Source organism: Syzygium oleosum, unplaced genomic scaffold (genome assembly GCF_021117445.2).
Source record: "Syzygium oleosum isolate NSW1041296 unplaced genomic scaffold, Sole_v2.1 Sole_v2.42, whole genome shotgun sequence".
Lineage (NCBI taxonomy): Eukaryota > Viridiplantae > Streptophyta > Magnoliopsida > Myrtales > Myrtaceae > Syzygium > Syzygium oleosum.
In genome coordinates this window covers 2,106,809-2,114,906 of record NW_026607526.1, presented here as the reverse complement: position 1 = coordinate 2,114,906, position 8,098 = coordinate 2,106,809, and the positions used below count along the sequence as shown (strand labels likewise).

The window sequence follows — 8,098 nt, the reverse complement described above, 5'->3', positions numbered from 1 at the left end:
TCATCCACGCCGTCTGTTTTATCCTTTTTTGAGTTTCACTCGGTGATTAATTTTTAGTAGGTTGTTTTGTTTAGCTAAATTTAGATTTTGACTCGGATTTCAAAACTAGATTGAGGGTTCATGTCCCAGAGCTCAAATAACGAGGTCACGTATAATCTTTGCCTGATTCATCCGATTACTTTCCTGTATTTTATATTTTGTCGTCTTTTTTCATGCTTGAGTGATGTGATGTGATGTTTTAAGTTTAGCTGACAGGTTTCTGTCCCGGGCTCAATAGCAAGTGCACATATCTTCTTCGCCCGACTCGTATCGAGTTTATTTTTCGCATTTTATTTTCGTCATCTTTGCTTTTGTGCTTAATATCGTTTTGATGTGTGGCTTTTATTATTTTGATATTTGTTATGATTTTTGTCTTATATTACCGATTGAAAAAATGCTTTAGCAAATAACCATCATTGGGCATTTAGTAGGACGTACAAACAAGACCGCACCGCATGAATAATGTTTTTCCAATAAAACGAATTTAAGTACCAAATTGGCTCTAATTTGATTTTAGCATAACCAAGTCCTCGAACTTATATCTCTTGTTTGTAAAAAGTAAAACGTCTTCTCACCCTTTACTTGGCTCCTAGTCGGCCCAAATAGGTTAATAGCGACTCCAAATTAGGTAGGATCTCATCGCTTAATCAAATCGAATCATCCAACGATGTGCCCAGTAGGGTGTGGAAGAACCCGTGTCGAACGAGAGCGAGCATCTCAAATAGAGGGACTGCCCGTTCCCGTTCAACATGACACTAAACCCGCTCCCTTTAAGAGAGCCGCCAAGGAGGGTTGCAACAAGTTTTCATCCCTAAGGTCGGGTTTAGGCTGCAGAGCAGTGGTCCTGCAATCCATGCCTTTGTCGTCAATTTGCAGCAATTCCAGCGCCAAATCCTTTATGTTAGTAGGATTCTTGAGACAGTAAAACCCGATTGGTTTGATGTTGCTAGTTGCACCCATAAGATAATTCACCTTTCATGTAACATTTACAAAAATTTGTGAATGATGGATTCCTTTTTATGGTTTATAAACTATTCTCTTTCAATTGTCAACCAAATCAAATCTTCTAAATTTTAAATTAGCAGGACAACGAATGCAATATGAACATTCTCGGATTCAAACGTTCAAAATGCATAATCAAGACTCAAATGCTTATAATCCTATTAAACAAAGGTTCTCCACTGTTTCTTCGCATTTTTCTAGCACAAAATGCTTAGAAGAACAATCTTTACTGGGGAAATGATGGGATAAGCTTACGAACAAGAACTAATAGCACATACTAATAGTGCGAGTTTAGGTAGAGAAAGAGAACCACCCAAAGGAGCGCCACCACATATGATCCTACAAAACTCCATAAGAAGGCTTCTCTCTGGGAATCATCCTCCTTGGTATGATTAAAAGATGGCAGTGTCCCTCGTCCTTGTTTTGAGGCATCACAGCTTGTTAATGGTGGTCCACAAAGAAGAGGGTTACCTTCATAACTTGCTTTGTTGCGAAAGCCAAGCGATCGAACAATAAAATTGACAGAATAAGAAAATAAATCGGACACTAGATTTACGTGGTTCGGTCGTAGTGACCTACATCCACGGGGAGAGCAGCACGGAATTCCACTATAGATCAAGCGATACAACGGTGATTACAACCACACTCGAGTTACTCAAACTCTCTAAGTGTTTCCCAAGTCCCAATTACACCCAATAACTTACGCAGTGTTTAGCCCCACAATTTCTCACGAAATAATCTCTTAATCTCACGAAGGAATTGTACACAAATCTTATGACAAGATTTACGCTTGAACACTAATTCTTCTTGGATGTAATTCACGAACGAAAATCCATGGAAACACCCACCGCCAAGCACTCACGAATGTAGCGCTTCCTTCTTCGTGCACAATAGCTTCCGGTTCACTTGTATGGCACACCAAGCACTCGCATTAGGCGCTTCAAGACTGCATCTGCCACGACGTTCCTTGCAATATATATTACGTAGCAAAAGAACACACGAAGGCCGACTCAATGTAGAGAAGATAATTCACGATTCAGTCAACAAGTCCAAATTTGGACTTTCCTATTTCGTTGCGTTGGCCGACTCCAGAAGGAATTTATTTCCTTCTGTGTCTGACATATGTTGATCCCAGTCAAAGTCAACGATCAACTTTCCTATTCCAGTAGCCAAATTTTCCAACGTGCTTTCGGACTATTCGGAAGTTGATTTTTGTATTTCCATCTTTTGCTCGATTTTGGATAGCCGCAAAATATCCAATTCAAAATATTCAGATTTTCGTTTCGGGTTCAAACTCGAGACATATTTTAACAATCTCCATCTTGGCTCGACGTTTGAGCCAAGTAACAATCGCTTTGATAGAATCCGAATTTCGCTACTACTCTCCCACAGCACCAATGGGCTCAACCGCCACAGACGTCTTTCAAGTCCAAGTCTCGCTTGAACTTCGCCATAGCCGTGAACCTCATCAGAACACCAACTCCACATGCACCTTTAACCGCTCCACAAGGATTTTCTAACACAACTTCTTTAACCACAGATAAAGCAAAACCATCATTGCATCCATATCTGTTCGGATATCGAATACGCACCTTGTCAATATCAACAGTTACAGCAATCGTTGGCTCAATAGGCTTCACCTCACTACAAGCACCATCCGTGTCGATTACTTTGCTAGTACCTGCTACATCAGGAGTTTCTGGTTGTAACTCCACCTCAAGCTGAACACCGTCTAGATCCGTATAAACACTGCTATTAACACTCCTAGCCAAAAGTACTGGAGACTCGTCAAATGTAACTTCTCTGCTGATAATAAGTGAATTTAATTCCGGGCACCACAACTTATAACCCCGCTCACTTTGTGCATAACCTAGGAACATGCACTTCATTGCCCTTCCATCGAGCTTACTATCACTAACTCGAACATAACATGGGCAACCAAATATTCTAATAACAGAATAATCAGCAACGTTACCTGACCACACTTCTTCGGGAGTCCGACATTTAATCGCAGTCGATGGGGATCTATTCTTCAGGTAGCTCGCCGTACTAAGCGCATCCGCCAGGAATCTTCTAGCCATACCAACACTAGAGAGTATTTTATGGGCCGTCTCTAGTAATGTTTTGCTCATCAACTCTGCAACATGTTGTGGTTCATTGACACTAGTGCGGTGTTTCACTATGCCTTCCTTCATGCAGAATTCATTTAACAGCTCCGAGCAAAACTCCATACTACTATCAGTCCGTACCTGCTTGATCGATTTACCAGTTTCCTTTTCGATCAAAGTTTTTAACTGCATGATCCTGACAACAGCATTAAACTTGTGCCTTAGCACAAACACCTAAGTCTTCCTTGAGTAGTTATCAACAACTGTTAGCATAAATCTGGCACTCTTCCTCGAAGGAAATCGTGACAACCTACGAACATCTAAGTGAATTAATTCTGCAATATCTGTGGTTTCTTTTACAACCATACTGAACTGCACTTTCCGCCGTTGATTTAAATCACAGCACCTGCATACATTCAGTTCATTAGCCACATAACCACATAGCAAATTCCTTTCACTTAGAACCATTAGGCTTTTCTCGCTAATGTGCCCTAAATGCATATGCCACAATTCAGAGTCTCGAACAGATGCATTCAACGTCTCCGCAACGAATTCCATCACTGTCTCACCTTGAAGTTCATACAGGCCACTATGCTTGATTCCTTTCATTATTACCAAGACAGCTCAAACAACTTTCAGAAGTCCACATTCTGAATAATACCGACACCCAGCTGAATCCAGGGCACTTAAGGAAATCAAATTTTTCTTCAACTCTAGAACATGCCTTACTCCAGTCAATGTCCACACGATACCATCATGCATTCTGATTCTGACATTACCAACACTTGCAACATCGCATTCAGAATTGTTCCCCAACTACACTTTACTACTATCCGTACACTGATAAGTAGTAAACCAGTTCCTGTTTGGTGTAGAGTGAAAAGAACAACCAGAATCCATAATCCATCCGCCAAACGACGAATTATCAGTGACAGACAAGACAAAATCAGCATTATCCGAATTACTGTCAGCAATAGCTGCAACATCATCCGCAGGATTAGCTCTAATTCCCTTACCCTTGTCATTTTTCAACTTAAGGCAATCTCTTCTAAGATGCCCCCTCTTGCCACAACTCCAACAGACAACATCACCAGTCCTAGACTGACTTCGTCTATTCGAGTTCATACTACTCCTACTAATACGTGTACCATTTCTTCCTCTATTTTCACCTACTAAAGCAGCAGATACATGTTCGCCAGATTCTGCTCTACGGATGTCTTCACTCAGAATTAAATCTCGAACACCATCAAACATCAAATTTGTTGACCCAGAGGAATTACTAACAGCAGTAACAGTAGTACTCCAACTATTAGGTAATGAGGATAATAGAATCAAAGCACGTACCTCATCTTCAAAGTCAATATCAACTGAACTCAATTGACTAACGATCACATTGAATTCATTAATATGATCAGCAACTGACGCACCTTCGCTCATCTTCAAATTAAATAGACGTCGCATCAAATAGACCTTGTTGATCGCAGAAGGCTTCTCGTACATGTTCGACATGGCTTTCTTCAAACCCGCAGTGGTCTTCTCATTCAAGATGTTAAACGTGACGTTACGTGTCAACGTCAGCCGAATAACACCCAAAACATGTCTATCCAGCAATTCCCAATCAACTTGCTTCATTGTCTCTGGCTTCTCCCCAGACAAGGGCAAGTGCAGTTTCATCTGATATAGATTATTCTCAATCTGCATCTTCCAGAAACCAAAATCCTTCCCATCAAATCTGTCGATTCTCACTTTTCCTTCTTCTATCACCATCGATTCGCTTCAACTTAAGCAAGTCTAGCTCTGATACCAATTGTTGCGAAAGCCAAGCGATCGAACAATAAAATTGACAGAATAAGAAAATAAATCCGACACCAGATTTACGTGGTTCGGTCATAGTGACCTACGTCCATGGGGAGAGCAGCACAAAATTTTACTATAGATCAAGCGATACAACGGATATTACAACCACACTCGAGTCACTCAAACTCTCTAAGTGTTTCCCAAGCCCCAATTACACTCAATAACTCACGCAGTGTTTAGCCCCACAATTCCTCATGAAATAATCTCTCAATCTCACGAAGGAATTGTACACAAATCTTATCACAAGATTTATGCTTGAACACTAATTCTTCTTGGATGTAATTCACGAACGAGAATCCATGGAAACACCCACCGTCAAGCACTCACGAATGCGGCGCTTCCTTCTTCGTGCACAATAGCTTCTGGTTCACTTGTACGGCACACCAAGCACTCGCATTAGGCGCTTCAAGACTGCATCTGCCACGACGTTCCTTGCAATATATATTACGTAGCAAAAGAACACACGAAGGCCGACTCAATGTAGAGAAGATAATTCACGATTCGGTCAACAAGTCCAAATTTGGACTTTCTTATTTCGTTGCGTTGGCCGACTCCAGAAGGAATTTTATTTCATTCTGTGTCTGACATATGTTGATCCCAGTCAAAGTCAACGATCAACTTTCCTATTCCAATAGCCAAATTTTCCAACGTGCTTTCGGACTATTCGGAAGTTGATTTTTGTATTTCCATCTTTTGCTCGATTTTGGATAGCCGCAAAATATCCAATTCAAAATATTCAGATTGTCGTTTCGGGCTCAAACTCGAGACATATTTTAACATGCTTCACCAAAAGTTTCAAATTGACTTTTTGATTTTGGTGTCCTGCTTGACAAGTTGTTGTGAGCCACCCTAAAATTTGACAACACGTAGAGCTCTATCAGTTGTGGAGGGATTGAACCGGTTAAGTTGTTGTAGGACAGGTTCAAGCTCTCTACATCCTTTAAATTGGAAAACATTTCCAGGATTGATCCTATCAAATGATTCTGTGACAGGTTCAATGCTCGACGTTCACTTAAGCAGCCGACCTCTGGAGGAATAAAGCCCATCAAATTATTCTGTGAGAGATCCATTCCCGACATGAGTTTTAGAATGTTGCCCTTGTAAGATTCCAACCTACTCTTTGTCATGAAGTTTACTTCATCTAATTCATCCCTCGAGCCAGATGTATCAGCTTCCCTATAGGAAAACATCATTAAGAATCTGCCCTTATGGTCGAATGGTTCCCAGTAGTCTACCCAACCAGAAGATGTAGAAAATGCGTCCGTAGATTCCCCATCATTTCCAAATGTCAAATCTTTCAAACAAGAAGGAATTTTTCCATAAAGATTATTATTGGAGAGATCCAATATGCTCATATATTTCAACAGACATAGATCCAGATGAATTGAACCTTCAAAATTGTTTCCTGGCAAGAGAAGAACCTTCAAGTTCCGAAGTGAACCGATCCAACCAGGGACCTCACCTGACAATGCATTGTGTCTAAGATCCAATGTAACTATAGATGAAGCTCTAGAAAGAAACTCAGGAAAATGCCCAACAAGTGTGTCATTTGTTAAATGCAAAAACCTCGTATCTATAACAATAGTGGGCTTGATGCAATCTCGGAATAGGCTACTCGAACGAAAGGATAGGGAGAGTAACTTCAATGGAAAATGGGCGGATTAGAATGGTCGAAGCAGGGGATTGAATAGAGGATAGATAGAAACTTCGATGGTTGCTCTTCTAGGCCTCCAAGGAAGTTGATAGGGTATTGATTCTTCTAGATTAACGACTGCAACTCTTCAAGGATGCAAATTTTGAAAACCTCCGACTCTTCAAAGACGGAGTGAAAACTCTTCTAGGTTTTCAAGGGTTGAACTCTTCAAGGTTCAGGATAATTGCTCAAGGCAAATTTTCATTTATCAAGTTGTCTATCAAATACATAAAGTAGACGGTCTTTTATACCCAAAGAAAAACAAATGAAAAAACTCAAGCAAATGAAGAGACTAAAGAGCATTAAAGACCCTAGAAGGCATAAAACATTAAAGAACTTAGAAACTAGAAACTAGATACATGCCCAACATCTTCTTGATCATTTCCAAAGTATCTTTTAGGCTCCCAATGTATAGGGAAAGACAAGGACTTTATTGTGGCATGGACTCGCGGATGAGACTCTTGGTCTTTGAATTGCATCCCTTCGATATCTCCAAGATTGGTCGAGCGATTTGTCGAGCTCGGATGCAGACTGATCTGCTTGGTCGAGTGAGCTCGTCTTTGATGCAGGCGGCATTATCAATCTGGCCTGCATCATCCTCCCCTTCTTTAAAAGAATTCGTCCCCGAATTCATGTCATCATCAGACGAATCACCAGCATAAGGTGTTAAATGCCGAACGTTGAAAACATCATGTGTTTTCATATGAGAAGGAAGCCTTAAGCGATATGCATTGGGATTGATGCGCTCAAGAACTTCAAGAGGACCAAGCTTTCAATCACTAAGCTTGTTATAGCTTCCAACAGGATGACGCTCTGGTGGCAAGTAAGCCCAAACAAAATCTCCTGGTTCAAAGATAACTTCACGCCGCCGCTTATCGACGTCCTTTTTATAGGACTCTGTCTTGCTTTCTAACCTTTGACGCACATCTTCATGAATTGCTCTCATCTGAGAAACAATATCTTCAACATTGCCACTCGACTTTTCAGCAAAAGGAATGGGTGCAAGATCAAGAGCAGTGTTCGGCTGTTGTCCATACACGATCATGAAAGGACTATACCCAATCGTACGGTTTACAGCACAATTATATGCAAATTCGTCATGTGACAATCGCGTCTCCCAAGAGCGAGGATTTTCATCAATCAATGTCCTCAATAGATTTCCCAGGGTTCGATTGACGACTTTAGTTTGTCCTTCAGTTTGGGGATGAAACATAGTACTATATTGCAGTTTAGTACCGACATTCTTCCACAATTGTCGCAAAAAATGACTGAGAAACTTTGTGTCCCGATCAGAAGTAATAGTCTTCGGAATGCCATGCAATTTATAGACTTCCTTAAAGAATAATTCAGCAATACGCGAAGCATCCATAGTTTTGCGGCAAGGAATAAAATGCGCCAT

General features: G+C 40.7%; 1 pseudogene; it reads right to left on the bottom strand.

Annotated features, from left to right (window-relative positions):
* Positions 1-1,267: 1,267 nt before the first annotated feature.
* Positions 1,268-8,098, bottom strand: LOC115661869 (receptor-like protein 13; annotated as a pseudogene).